Raw genomic sequence first — 16,153 nt, 5'->3', positions numbered from 1 at the left:
TCGTTGGTCCGGCGCGCAACACCGTGAAGCAGGGAGCTCCGGAGTAACTCGAGTTGGCGAGGAAGATTGGCAAGGAACCGCGGCGAGCGCGTTTCCTCTCGAATCGGAATCAAAGCCCCGACCTGGCGCGTTTCCCTCGTTCGCTGGCAGCTTTTACTGCCGCAGAAATTTCCATAGGATTTAACCGGTGGCTACGCGCGCGGGATCCTCGCGAATCGTTCGGATAGTTGTCGAGTAAAACGATAGTAATTCGATTTTACTGCCAGGCCAGGCCGACTGAGGATCGTTCGGGTGTTCCCAAGCCGCGCGGCTCGGCTCGGCTCGGCGCGGCGCGTTTTTTTCGCGCGCCGAGCGTTTCCCACCGGCAGAAGCGGATCGCCGGCTACCGTGTCGCTGTTTCAACTCTTTGTAATATTTCTCATAGTTCGGGCCACGGTCAGCGGCTCCGCTGAGCGCCTCAGCGACGACGTGGAATGCGTGGAGCTAGCCGCATACCGGAGTATCGCGGAACGTTTTCACGACCCCATAAAACCGTGCGGACCGACGAACCACCTCTCGACGCACGCTCTAACGCTCTCTTCGCCTCTCTTCGTCCCGATTTCTCTCTTTTCACCGTCCCCGATGGTCGTTGATGGATCAGAGGGGAGAAACGCACGCGTTTTTTCCAACCTTCCCAAGCTTTTCGCGGATGAGAGTCGCGTCGGATGGCGTCTATCGATCCTATGGGATTATAATATCTAATTGCTGCGTTTTTGCATTGATTTCTATCTGTCGGAGAGTTCTAATTTCCCGCTTCACGTTGCTAGACGTGAAGCTTCCAGCGACATCTGGTATTTTCGACAATTCTGATAAAACCAAACGGTGGAGGTCACATGCTTCTAAGCAATCGTAAAGAAAGCACGTATAGTTATTCTGAGAGATTATCCTAACACCGGTAAAACCTAACCCATCCACGGTATTATCCAACAGTTTTCGGCTGGGATGACCATGTGCTGGGATGTCCGATTGCTGGGAGCAGGGACGCGGCGCGCGGCGGTGGCAATATTCCGCGGCTCTAAACGTGGTTTATTATATCGTATATTTTATCGAGTGAGAATAGAGGAGGTTGGCTCTCTTTATGCGGGAAATGTGCCGGAAATTAAACTTTAGAGGGTAGAAAGTGTTTAGAATATCGGGGGCGGGGGAAGATCGGCGGAGAAACTCGGATTTCGGTGTGCATGTATTTCGTGTAACGAGACGGACGGAGAAAGCTGAGATAAAATGTATAAAATATCAGGCGTTTCTATAATTTCGCATTGTCGAATGGTTTATTCAGTGGACGCTGGTTTTTTGCTCCGGGTTTCCACTCGGTTTATTATAAACTTATTATAAACTCGTGGAATACAATCGGACACGTGTTTCCAGTAAGGGAATTATCCATCGTCTAACGAATGCTTCGGCTTTAGCACGTATACAAAACGGTAAATTAGGTATTCTTACCGTAAATGTCACAGGCGACGGCGAACAATAGCTATCACAGGCATCCACGAACCCGTAAAAACTGTAAATCCTACATTATCGATCGCTTTACAGTTATCTTCTCAACAAGTATAAATCGCGAATCGCAATGGAACTCGTAAAAGTACTCGATAGTCGGATACCTCGCAGATAAGGCTTTTAGAAAGGAAACACGCAAAAATATTCCATTTTCACAAAAATACAGAGTGTCATAATAGCATTCGCACACTGTATCGCGAGAAAATTCCAATTTTAATTTTTTCATTTGGATGAACAATTTTGCGTTTACGTAGTATCATTCTAACCAAGTGAAATCAATAATTAAACTTTCAGTGCTCTTGTCCTATCCTTAAATATAATTTCGTAATAGTAGTAAGTAGCATTTCTATTAAAAGTTTAATTTCCAATGCTCACTATATCCCTATCGCGAAGAAAAATTCCGAAAAAGAATTATAATGTAAGCACAAAAATATGCTGAATCATGTTCAATAACATAAAAATATAAAACACGTCAATTTTCGTTAAAATCAAAAGTTCCTGGTTAGACGAATTTCCTCTGTATTATAATATACCAACACTTTTCTTATCCACTATACGTCGAATTATAATGTTCGACACAAAGAGAAAGAGAAAAGAAGCATAAAGTCGTCGAAATTAATTCGGTGGCCATTTTGTTCGAAAGGAAAAATCGTGTGAAACTAACCGTACTCTTCCACCATCACGGACACCCACGCTCCCAGTTTCCCTTCTCTTGGAATACTTTTACACCCCGTTTAACGTAACAATGCAAACCCGGACGCCTCTCCCCCACCACTTTTTCGCGGCCCTTTATTTGCCAGCTCGGTCCCCGATTCATAAAGAACGACGAATTCCCGAACGCCTGTAACGGGCTCTTTTCCAAAAAGGAAAAAGGGAAAGAAAAAAAAAGGTGGGGGGAGGGTGAAAAAGGAGGAGGTGGCATGAATCTTTGGACGAAGGAAAAGTGATTCACCGGAACGAAAGGAGGAATCGGTTTAAAGTCACTTTACGAGTTTCCCTTTGCGAGAGACGAGACACCTGGCCATCCACGGCACCGGAATCCTGAAAGTGCAGTAAAACTGACCGAAGACAGAGGGAGAGGGGGTGAATCCCTTTTTGAACGAACACTGCCTTCTCCCTTTCGGTCCATCCATTCACAGATGTCTCCCTTCGCCCCCTAGCCCCGCGTTTTGGCCCTTAAACGGCCGGTTCGACCCTCCTCGACCGCTCGCTTTTCACCGATCATCGTCCTCCCAGCGTCTCTCAGCGTAAATGTTTTGATAAAATTATCGGGGACAGGTTCGATCCTCGAATTCTCAGGGTATACACGACGACGGGATTAATCGATGACGGAACCCGTTCCTTTATTTCAGCTAGAACAGACCGTCCTCGTTGTTCGGTGAACACGGAGGTCGACCCGTTGCGCGACTCTTAAATCGGTTAGGCTGTTTCGGTTAATCGGCGAGGAAGGTAACGCTTGCTGGTTTAATCAGGACTCGATTCCGAGACAAGAGGTCGTAATTAGCCACGGCTTTAACAAGCCGATTAGCGGATGGTCTTGAAACAAGATGCCGGTGGAAACTTCTGCGAGCAGCCTGTCCATTTATCTCCGTCGCGTTCTTAACAAGAACGAACAAATCGGGCTAATTAGAGGCCAAAGAGAGCCGGGAAGGTTCTAAGAGGCATCGACAGGCGTCCGTGACGGAAAACGAAATTAACGCGCAAATTAACGGGCAAACGTTTCGAAAGCACGAAACCGACTCGCCAGCCTAGCGAGGTGATCAGTCACCGGGCTACACCGACTCCCACACAGACCACGCGTGTGTTAATCAGTCGTGTTGATACGCGCTATCATTATAAACAGGCGAAACGAGGCGCACAGATGAAGAAAACATTGACATTTTTCATGATCGACTCTAACGAACCGCTTCGCCTCGCGCTCCGACTGAGATACGACCTCCTCCGCCGTGCCGTAAAAGGACAGCTTCTCGTAGCCGGGTAAAGGTCCCACGGAAACTCGTCATCCTCGATCAGCTGCCCGATGGAAATCGCGTTCCTGCGTTTTCTCGTTATCTCTCGCGCGAGTAATCGCGGAGGAATCGCGAGGACACCGGCACCGAGCGCAATGGCGGTCGCGGTGGCCGTCTGCCGCGAGAGAGGAAGTACCGGTACCTCGTCGCGTTCCGTTCTAACCATCTCGATTTATTCCAGCAAATGGACGGATCGTGGATTCTCGCGAGTTCGACAACCGACGGTTCTCAGAGTCGCGGTAGGATTCGAAGCGAAGCGTCGCGAACGTCGCCGAGACGTTAATTTCTGTATCGAGGAACTGCGGTTCGCGTGGACGGGACGCGAAGTACGGGTAATAAAAAGATGCTACCACTGGCCGTGAAGCTTGGTCCCCGTTAACGAGACGCGACGAGTCACCGAAAACGCACTTGCTTCTTCTGCCGCTCGACACTCGTCCAAATTGATCCGGGCCGGACGGGCGGGCGACGCGAGTCACGATTTAACAGGTTCTCCTGAAAAGGAGGAAATCATGCACAGGCACACCGATGAACTCTCACAGTGGGACGGACGGACGGACGGGCGAGCGGCGGGCCGGTGGAAAAAAGAAGGAGAAGGAAAGTACGCAACGAAGACGTCTACCGGCGTCTCCTGCCGTCGGAAATCCTGGATCTTCGATCGAGTCGGGCAGACGATACGTCCGGACGAGCGAGGAAAGAGGGAGCGAGATAGCGGGCAGAGAGAGCCTACCCCTCGGAGAGGAAAGTTTACCGGAAAGATATCCGGGAAGTTGCAAGGCAGGAGCAGCGACTCGCGTCTCTACCCCCACCCTTTGTCCCCCGGTGTCTCAGCAGAGTCGTCCTCGGCTTCTGCGCTGTCGCGGCAGCGCTGTCTTTGGCCGGCCGCAACCGCGGCCCGTGGTGGGGGCAGCGAGGTGGGTCGCGGTGGGAGAACAGCTCGGCGAGCTCCCCCACCAAGCGGCGACAACGCAGCATCCAGGGTCTGCGAGGCCACGCCCCGTCGCAGCGCCGGGCCACGCCTGGCTGCCCCCACCAGCGCGGCGGCGCAGCTGCCACGGCGTCCGAGGCGTAGAGGGGCGCGCGAGCGCCGCTCGGTGTGGTGGTGAGGCGAGTGGTGGGGGTCGTCGGGACACGGAGCACACTCGGCCGTCCCGGTGTCGTGGAGGGGTGGAAGCGGCCGGCCGCGGAGGGGCGGGGAAGCGAGCAGTTCGGCAGCGCGACCCGACGTGGGCACTTCGCTGTCCGGCCTTTCCTTCATTAAAATATTATTCCGTGCGTAGAGAGAGAGAGCCGCGGAGCCCGGCGAGCCCTCGCCGCCGTTTTCACGCCACGAGCAACGCACTCTCGCCACCCCCTCGTCACGGGCCTCGCATCGTTCGCGTTTATCGAGGGGTTGGACGCGGTCGCGGAGTTGGTTTTTTTCTGCCGGTCGGACCGCCGCACTCGTCAACGAGGATTATCGGCAAGCCGCGCTGCGTGTGCGAGCGAAGAAAACGGTGTTCACGAAGAGATATCGGTGTTTCCTCGTAGTGCGCGACTCGTTCTCGGGCCCGTTCCGTGTCCTCTAGCCCGGGCTTGTGACGCGTCGCCCGGAACTCGTGTCGGAGGCAGGCGGAAGCTGAAGAAGGGAAAAACGAGCTGGCCACGACTCGACCACAACCGTGAGGACTACCATCGCTCGGGTTATCGTCACTCCGGGATTCGCTTGGGGATCGCCTGAGACAGCGAGTCGGTGAACCGGAAACTCGTCGCGAGCAACGAATCACCGGCCCCGTGGTCACCGACAGATCCTCGGTCTACTCTATTCTCCGCAGTCTCGGACAACGAGTGTCGAAGTGTCGGGACGTGCACGGATCCGAACACGGGTCCGAACACGGATCTCAAAGGATAGTTAGCGTGGTGTATTCCGTAGTCGATCCACGGATTCGCCTGGGTGATCCTTCTGCTGCGATCATCGGCTCGTGGACGCCGCCGAAAACTGTGTGTGGTGCTGTATCAAAACGTAATCGTAATTCCTATTCCTGTTCCGTTCGATCATCGCGAATTCGTCGACGACTCGACGCGCGCGTCTCTTCTGCATTCCTTGACCCTCGAGCTGACCGGTGCGAGGGGGAACGCGCGAAACGCGATCAAGGAAAAATCACGAGTGTCCGGAACTGCGATCGATCGACGGTTGTTCGCTTGGAAAAGAGAAAAGAAAATAGTATCGTGCTACGACTGATACACAGTGTTTCGAGGGTAACAGTGCGACTGCTGCTCGAAGGGAAACTGGCAGCTCGCGGGATATGAACCCAGGTACGTGATCATCTCTTGCCTACACGGGACGTAGATTCGCGTTTAGTGCTTTTGGTTCGCGTTACGACGACCAGTGATGGGGTTCACGTCTCTTAGAGTGGTTCCTTCGATCTCGCGAGCCTCGTCGAGATTGGAAAGATCCTTGTCACCCGGATCAGTCGTGAGCGATCGTGAAACCGGGTGCATCCTGTGCTGTGACGTAAAGTGAGGCTCCTTAGATGGTCAAACTTGTTTGTGTGTCGCCACGAAAAATTCCGATACGAATTCCTCCAAGTTCGTCCCGCGACTACCGAATGTGAGTCGAGACGCTCTAGAAACGAAGATTCTGTGTTACCCCGTGCACATTCTCTAGCATAGTTCTCTCTCTCCTCGAATTTGACACCGTCCAGACCCGTAGAACATCAAAAATTCGAGCATCTCGTTTCGTGAAAATTATTCTCCTCTTCCGCTACACGGATAGTTTTCTCAGCGTCTTCTCCTCTGTGCTTCTACAAATCGATCACGAGTCTCGTATCTCTACCTCCTCTCGATCGTGCATCGCTATCGTCGAAACTCCAGAAAGTGTTCAACATCCGAGGAAAAAACCGGGTCGTTCCCAGTGCGTAAATCTACTCCGACCCAACGAGACACTGCTGCGAATTATTCCCGACCCGGGACACGTTCGTCTGTCAACCCGTAATAATTCTCCGACGACGATGTGCGAAAGATCGCGTCGAATGTCGATTGCTCTCGTTACGCCGGTGGGACAATCCGTTGGAATTCGGTGGTTCCAGCGGGAATTCGACGAATTCCCCTGTGCCGAGCGTTCCTCCCTCGCGTCGAAATTTCAACCGGTTCCGTGAACGTTGGCCGCGTTCGTGTGCTCGGAGGTGCGTGCAACGAGCGCCGGGAACGCGTTGGAAACGCGTGCGACACGCCAGATTTCGATTCGTGCGCAGATAAGGAAACCGGTATTAGGGACCCTCTCGAGCCGGCGAGCCGTGATACGCCCGTCGCGATTTAGATATCCAGCCTTTTGTTTACCAACATCGGTCACAGACGACGCGAAGGGTGCACCGTGGCGATTAGGATCGGTGAAAAAAATCGCAATCCGCGGCGATAACGCGCGATTCCTGGCGCAGATAACGTCGCGTCCGCGATCCACGTCGATCAGTCTCGGGCTGTCCTCCTTGGATCCGAAGCCACGATTCGGATGCCCGGTGACGGAGAGGAAGTGACAGGTATCTCGATGTAGGTAGAATGGCCCGATTGTTCGCGGCACGTAGACGCTGCAGAGGGTGAATCCGAAGTGTAGGAGTAGAGAACAATGTTACGTGCAGGTGTTTCGCCTTTGCTCCGAGTTAAGTGACAGTGACACTGATCTGCCTCTTGTTTCGGCAACCTCTGTCGATCGTGACGTGTCGTCGGTGTCGCGGGTTGTGCTCTCAGTCTTCTCTCAGCTCTCAGAGTCCATTTCTCCCCGAGAAATACGCTCTAACTGATAAATCTTCCTCAATCTTGCTCGCTGTTCGGTGCCACGAACGTAACGAAGTTCTTCCAACGAGACTCCCATAAATTGTCAAATTTCATGAACCGGATAATAGTCAAAACCTGGCATCGAATGAAACCGGAATCTTCGCTCTTCTCTTCTTCGATTTTCTGTTCGAACAGTGACCCGTTCGATTATCTGTATTCGGAGACTCGGATGCAAAGGTCAGAGATGTCCATTCCTGGGGATGGCGCGCATTGTTAGCCAGACTGCGCGTTGCCATAAACGGGGAATAATTCGGTGTCTGCCGGCTTTCTAGCGACCCATTGTGGCCTGCCGTGTCTTTTTCCACCCGGTGTTACATCGGTGCTCCGTGTTCCGAGGCCGCTCCGTTATTGGGTGGCGAGCAGAGTTCGCCTGGTAGCCTGACCTCGGTGGCGAAAAGTGAGCGCGGCTAGGTTACCCGCGGTATTTCCCACGTCGTTGCGCGATTTATCCCTCTAAATCGAAGCCAGCCGGGCTAATTAATCGCGATTAGCCGGCGTCGGGTTGCTTTCCCGTGTCGGCTGGCCGCGCGGTGCGTGCGCAATTAATTAAAGCCCCGCGCTCGCGCGCGCGCGCACGCTTTGCATCTGCCGGGCGCTTTCTCGAAAGACAATTTACCATCGGGGTCAACGGTATCGCGTTGCCTTAGACGCTGCTCTCCGAGCTCGTGCGTAGCCTTTATTCGTCGCCCACGACGCGGGGCCCGGCTGCCTCCAGCGGCCGACTAATTAACCGCGATTGATATACGCCCGGCCCCGTGCTCGCGCGCGCGCGCTAGAAACTCCGATCGCAGCCTCGCGAGCGGATGGTCCGCGAGGCGGCCTAACGTTATGAGGGAATCTCGAAATTTATCGCGACACCGGACACCATCGCATCGGCCAGCGCGCCAGCGACCATCGGCCTACCTGGCGGGTACCCTCGATGAGGAGATTAGGGATTGCGCGAATGCGGAAAGCGATAATTGGTTTCGGGTGGTTTCGCGAGTGCTGGAAACCGGTGGAGAGAGGTCGGTGCGAGGAATTCTAGCGGATAGAGGTTGTCGCTTTGGTATCTAGGGATACGGAGATACGGCGAGATTAGACGGCAGATGGGGTTCTTTGTGTCTTCTTCCTTAAACGCTGCCCCGAGATAAGTGGATTATAAGTTCGACGTGCTCGGGTAGGAAATAGGAAATAACGTGGAAGAGCGAGCGGGGACGTCGCAGCCCCGATACGTTCCCCGTTTATCTCGCGAGCAATTTTACTTATCTGCTCGGCGTCGTGCCGCGTCGGTGACATCGTTTGTTTAACGCGAATCGCATCGCGCGCGATTATTCGTCGACATGTCGACGCGAGTTTTACCGCGCTGTCATCGCCGGATTCTTTCGACGGAAAAGCGCGACCGGGTAAAACCTGATGCAATTTTTCCGTCCCGTAAACGAGTCCCGCGAGTTTGATAAAGTTCCCAGAGATCACCGCGGTAGTTAACCGTTCGATACCGAGTGGACGCGAGCACGGCAAAAAGTAGAGCTTGGATTATTTCTTGACATATCGACGAGAATTTCCATCCACTGTCGTCCATCCGAGATTCTCCTGCTTCCAACATAGTAATTGCAGGAAATCTTCTGCAATTCTACAGGCTAAAAAGAGGTCTTCCAGGTTCAGTGAAATCTTCCAGCGCGATTACTCGCACATTTCTGTATTTGCACCGCGGAACGCTTGGGACAGAAAAATTTTACATTTCTCCACGCGTTCACCGGAATTTTGAAATAACGTCGTTTCAGATTCGGTCACTCTGATAAATATTAATCTCGGAAAATTTTTTGTGCTTTGCGACTCTGGACAGGAGGCTCTCGAGTTTCGTCCAGTCTTTTCTTTCTGTTTTCACTGGAAATTGAATATTTCTGTGTCTCTCGACACGGTGAGCAGGCTTTTGACATACTTTGGCATAAAAGGTGTTAATTTCAGGAAATCTGTGATTTTCTCTGTTACCAGTATGTTGGCAGCTAATAAGCGTTGAAAGTACGAGAATTGAGTGTTCTATTAGGTCTTGACAGGTCAACGAGAATTTGATTCCACTGTCGTTGAATGATTTTTCGACTTCAAGAGTAGGAGTTGTCAAAGATATTCTAGAGTTTCGTTGCTAGACAGAGGTTAATACTTTTCGAGGTTAAGGAAATTCTTAGGATTATCGTGAACCAATGAATATTTAAAAAATGGAAATTAAATTTGCGAAATTCTTGAACACGAAAAATAGTCATTTTGTAAAATCTTCTGAAATTTTCAATCTTAGATGCAAGTCTTCTTAGTTTAATGAAATTTCTATCTGCGATGCTGTGATCTACGAACGTTTTAACCAACAAATGCTAAATCTTCGATTATTTCTTCGTGTGTCATAGGAATTTTATTCAATCATCAAAGTATGTCAATTGCAGAAAATTTTCACAAATTCTGAACGTCGAAAATGAGTCTTTTAAAGCTACTGAAATCTTCCGTTTCAATTATTATCACATCTATCCATCGATTTGAGAACCATTGCAATATTTTCTAACTTGTACGAAGCCTACAAAAATCTTCAGAAATTCCCAATGTTTAAAAGAAATCGTTTAATTTCAACACGATTACTATCACATTGAACCTTTAATTTTTCCACAGGAAATAAATGATCTGACATTGCGAGATTTGGCAACACAAGAAATTTGCAGGAATTTTCCAAGTCCGGCAAAACCTGTCATCGTAATGACAACTGTGACATTTATTCATTTGTTCAAAATCTAAATCTTCGATCATTCCTCGAAAATAATATTGTTCGACCATCATCCTGAGATTTTTCAACTCGTGTAAGACTGCAAAGAATTTTGGAAATTTTTAATGACAGGAAGAAATCTGTCAAACGATTCGACTCCTCCATTGTGAGATTTCGCAACTCACAAAAATTTGCAGAAATCTTCCAAGTCCGGCAGAAACTGTGACGTTTATTCATCTGTTCAAAATTTAAACCTGCAATAATTCCTCGAAAATAAGATTATTCGACTATCGTCCCTTGATTTTTCAACAATCTTGGGAATTTTCAACGCTAGCATGAGATCTGTCAAACGATTCGACCCCCATAGCGAGGTTTCGCGACTCACAAAAATTGCAGAAGTCTTCCAAATCCAGCAAACCCTGTCACCACCGTGACTATTTTGACATTTATCAACCTGTTTAGAATCTAAACTTGCAAAAATAAGATTATTCGACCATCATCGTGAGATTTCTCAACCCGCGTAAGACTGCAAACAATTTTGGAAATTTTCAATGATAGGAAGAAATCTGTCAAATGATTCGACCCTTCCATTGTGAGATTTCACAGTTCCAAGTTCAGCAAAATCAGTCACCAATGTGACTACAGTGACATATGTCAATCTATTTAGACTTTAAACCTGCGAAAGTAAAATTATTCGACCATCATTGCAAGATTTTTCAATTCATGACAGATTGCAAACAATTTTGGTAATTTTCAACGCTGGGCAGAAATCTGTCAAAAGATTCGACTCCTCCATTGTGAGATTTCGCGACTCACAAAAGTTACAGAAGTCTTCCAAGTTTAGCAAATCCTGTCATCAATGCGATTATAGTGACATTTATCCATCTCTTCAGAATCTAAACCTGCGATCATTACTGGAAAATAAAATTATTCGATTATCATCGCGAGATTTTTCAATCTACGAAAGACTTTAAACAATTTTGTGAATTTTCAACGCTGGGAAGAAATCTGTCAGAAGATTCGACTCCTCCATTGTGAGATTTCGCGACTCACAAAAGTTACAGAAGTCTTCCAAGTTTAGCAAATCCTGTCATCAACGTGACTATAGTGACATTTATCCAGCTGTTCAAAATCTAAATCTTCGATCGTTCCTCGAAAATAAAATTATTCGACAATCATCGCGAGATTTTCCAATCTACGAAAGACTATACATAATTTTTGTAATTTTCAACCCTGGAAAGAAATCTGTCAAACGATTCGACTCTCAATGCCAGATTCCTCGACTCGCAAAGATTGCAAAAGTCTGTCAAGTTCAACAAATCCTGTCACCACTGTGACACCTGTTCAAAATTTAAACCTTCGATCGTTCCTCGAAAATAAAATTATTCGACCATCATCCCTTAATTTTTCAATCCACGACAGACTGTGAGCAATCTTGAAAATTTTCAACGCTAGTTAGAGGTGTGCCAAACACTGTAGAACCTCTCGTTGCGCGCACTACGACGTCAAACAAGCGTCCTGTCAAAGCTGTCAATCGAAGGAGGACCGTGGCAGCGGCGTCGGCGACTGAAAATTCAGCGCGTTTCGTTCCACAAATCACAGGCTCGCGAAACACGTCGATGCCTCGAATCCTAAGCATTTTCAGGTCTCGTCGGAGGTGCTGGGAGCGGGTATCGGAACGCGTGGAAAAAAGGCGAGTGTCGTGATCGCGTGAGCGGGATTTTTCTCTCGGTGTTTTCGGTATTGCCGCAATTTGTTTACTCGGAAAGCGGAGAAATTTCCGCGGTCACGGGATCCTCGTTCCCGGGGGGGTGATTAATCGGGAGCGAGCGGAGGGAACGCGGGGCACGTTCCGTACGCGGGCCGCTTTCTCGATCGCGCGGCCGCCTCGTGAACTAATTAGATCCGCGAGCCGCCGCCGCGAGATCCGTGTAGGTACGCGCGTGCACCGATTATTTCGTAAGCCGATTAATTAAGGGAAACACCGTTCACCGGCTCGTTAACGCTCGTGATTGGCCGGCCACGGCATGCTGGGGAAAAAGGGAAGTCGACCGGACGCAAAAAACGGTTCCGGTGGCGCGATGAAGATCTTCGATGAACCGTTCCTGCCTGTTGGCTTTCTAGCTCTCATCCTGTCACCCCTGTTCCCTCCGATGGTGGCAGAAAATTCGACAGGGAAGAATGTTCCCTGACGCGAGGTCTCTGCTGGACTCCCAGTCGCTGGCTGAGGGTGCCTCACCGTTTCAATGTCTCAGGGATCTTTTCGGGTCGTTGGTGTACGTAACGTGTCACTGTCTTTCGCTAGGGCTTTGATGTTACCGATGTTTAATGTTTGGTAGATGAATTATTTGTCGTTTGGGTTGCGTAGGTTTTGATCATTTTTAGGGCTATTTTAATGACACTATATTGAACTGTGTCTTTGGTTTCACTGATGTTTGATGTTTGGTGGATGAATTATTTGTCCTTTGGGTGGCGTAGGTTTTGATCATTTTTAGGGCTATTTTAATGACACTGTGTTGAACTGTGTCTTTGGTTTCACGAATGTTTGATGTTTGATTGGTGGATTATTTCTTGTCTAGGTTGTTTAGGTTTTCATCCTTGGATGGGCTATTTTAATGACACTTTGTTGGACTGTGACTTCGGTTTCGTTGACGTTTGATGCTTGATTGGTGAATTATTTCTTTTTTAAGTTAGGTTAGGTTTTCATCCTTAAATGTACTACTTTAATGACACTGTGTTCAACTATATCTTTGGTTTCACTGATCCTTGATATTTGGTGAATTATTTTTAGCCTGGATCGTGTGCGTTTTGATCCTTGGATGAACTATGTCTTTAGTTTCGCTGATGTTTGATGTTTGATTGGTGAATTATTTCTTGTTTAAGTTACTTAGGTTCTCATCCTTGGATGGACTGTTTTAATTACACTGTGTTAAACTATATCTTTGCTTTCACTGATCCTTAATATTTGATTAGTGAATTATTTTTCGCTTAGATCGTCTGCGTTTTGATCCTCGAATGGACTATATCTTTGATTTTACCGATGTTTGATGGTTGATTGATGAATTATTTCTTGTCTAGATTGAGTGTGTTTTGATCCTTGGATGGATTATATCTTTAGTTTCAGTGATGTTTAATGTCTGGTGGGTGAATTAGTTTCGATCCTTGGATGGGCCATTTTGATGACACTGTGTTGGACTGTGTCTTTGGTGTTACTGATGTTTGATATTTGATTGGTGAATTATTTTTCGTGTAGATTGAGTGTGATTTGATTCTTGGATGGACTATAGCTTTGGTTTCACTGATGTTCAATATTTGGTGGATGAATTGTTTCTCCTTTAGATTAAGTAAGTTTTGATCTTTGAATTTACTATTTTAATGACACTGTGTTCAATTATGGCTTTGGTTTCACTGATCCTTGACATTTGGTGAATTATTTTTCGCCTGGATCGTGTGCGTTTTGATCCTTGGATGGACTATGTCTTTGGTTTCATTGATGTTTAATGTTTGGTAGAAGAATTATTTCTCGTCTGGATTGCGTAGGTTTTGATCTTTGAGTGGACAATTTTGATGACACTGTGTTGGACTGTGCCTTTGGTGTTTCTGACGTTAAATGTTTGGTGGATGAAATATTTTTCTATCCAAACTTGGTAGATTTCGGGATGTTTTGATCCCTTTGTATTGAGAACGGACTCTGAGTTTGCCATTTGTTTCGAGATCGGTACTGTATGAACACTACACGAGTGTTTCACGATTCCGAGTAGAAGAGATCACTGTATTATACTCTGTTTTTGGTTTTGCTGATATTTAATATCTCAAAGATGTAGTCTGGTAGTGATTATCGTAATAATAATAATAATTAATCGCCTATTGTAGTAATAATTATCATCTGGTTTACGTAGATTTTGGAGGGTATTGATTCTCCGTACTGAAGAACCAATTTTTACTTAATCAACCCCGTTTTTGAGATTGCAATGAGTATGAACGTCATGCATTAGGCTATGTTTTTATTCAACACTTAATGATTGCATTATTTTTCTTCTGGATTGCGTAGATTTTGAATAGTTTCAATTCTTTGCATCCAGAAAGCGATTCTCAGTTGCCTCTCGAGTGACAGGTAATACACGATAATGATCATACTATCATTTAAAATAACGCGATAACGTATGAAACATCGAGATTTCCTCTCATACAATTTAAAAAAATGTCATCGATTATGGTAACAGAGATGAAAGAAATTTCTATTCTCAAATAACAGAATAATTAATCGTTTTTAGACATTCTTCCTAGAAAATGTCATTATGTTAAACTAAACCAAATCACATTATAACATAATAACACTCGAGAGTAAATTAATTCTCATCTGGACCACGTATAATTCCTAAAATTCAAATTCTTTATACTCGTTCAACGACTCCAGAAAATTCGCCTAACGACAGTAATATTATTTAAAACGACGCGATAACCTGTGAAACACGAACATCAGAAGCACAAAATCCATCAATCGTTGAGATTCAACGTTTCCTCCACATTCTGCCAAAAACTGTCACGGACTGCAGCAAAAAGACTGACAGAAGCTGCCACCTTCGCGCAGAGGGTTAAAGAATCTTCGCGTCTCCGTCCGTTCCATTAAAAGTACCAGTCCCATAAACTTTTTCACCCGATCACTCGCAATTTCAGTCACTTTTATCTTAGATCATCTTAGATCATCATTTCCTTTGTTTTGCTCACAACAGCCTCGCTGCAAAAACCGCGCTACGTGCCTCGTTCCTTCGCTGTCAAGAACAATTCACCATCGCTTGGTACCACCCGAGCAATACGATTTTCAAAAAATCACCATCCACTTCCGTTTACTTAACATCCGCCTACTACTGTCCCGACCTCGAGACGGCACTCATTGGCTACAGGTCCTCCAATCTTTCCACTCGAATTGGCAGCGATCTGCTCCTCGATCTTCATTCACCAGTGGGTAGATCGATATTCGCATAAGTTCAGAGACCTGCACTCTTCTCCTTCTTTCCCTTCTTCACATCGGAACGATGACATACAGCATGGTGTTCAAGAAACAAGCACGGCGCGAAAGAAGTATCAACAGCCGACCCGGATGATTCATTTTACTGTCGCGATTAGGTGACTATGAGCGCAGTCGCGCGTCGCTCGACACGTCGTTCGTTTCGCTATTTCTGCACGGTTAGGTCGAATATAGTGTCAACCACTTGCGCTGGCAAGAAATTCACAAACGCGTGTGAAAGAATAGCCCAGGGTTTCTGTGACAATTGCTCGACGACGTGTATACCACGTGATTGGCGATTCTGTGACGAGAGCATTACGACGTGCGTGGCACGTCTTTCCAGCGCAAGTGGTTAACTATATAGTTAGGAAATATTTCCTAGAGTCCAAAATTGGGGTCCTTTATCAGACCGGGTCAGGGAAGTCTGACGAAGAGTATCCTCAGCGTTGGTACTGCGAGGAGCGGGTCGTTGAGGAGGGTCGTGCGGTTATCGGTGCTGAGGTTTCTGCGCGTCGCTCGACACGTCGTACGTTCTGCTATTTCTGCACGGATAGGTCGAATATAGTGTCAACCACTTGCGCTGGCAGGAAATTCACAAACGCGTGTGAAAGAATAGCCCAGGGTTTCTGTGACAATTGCTCGACGACGTGTATACCACGTGATTGGCGATTCTGTGACGAGAGCATTACGACGTGCGTGGCACGTCTTTCCAGCGCAAGTGGTTAACTATATAGTTAGGAAATATTTCCTAGAGTCCAAAATTGGGGTCCTTCACGAACCCGGGTCAGGGAAGTCTGACGAAGAGTATTCTCAGCGTTGGTACTGCGAGGAGCGGGTCGTTGAGGAGGGTCGTGCGGTTATCGGTGCTGAGGTTACCGCGCAAAATGGCGGAAACTGTCTCATCTGCTTGGACTCACCCATTAATTCCCGGACACCTGGTTTCGCAAGCCTGGTTTCTCGACAGCTCCGCCGTGTCTCGCCGCGGAAAGGTTCGAGTTCAACGAGCACACGCTCGCGATCTCGGCGGCGGCGGGGTGTCGGAGGAGGGGGCCGTATCGTCGGGGGCGGGGG

The sequence above is a fragment of the Eufriesea mexicana genome, unplaced genomic scaffold (assembly GCF_001483705.2).
Source record: "Eufriesea mexicana isolate 0111107269 unplaced genomic scaffold, ASM148370v2 scaffold893, whole genome shotgun sequence".
Taxonomy (NCBI): Eukaryota; Metazoa; Arthropoda; class Insecta; order Hymenoptera; family Apidae; genus Eufriesea; species Eufriesea mexicana.
The sequence above is the reverse complement of the archived record's forward strand: the minus strand, read 5'-3'. Positions refer to the sequence as shown.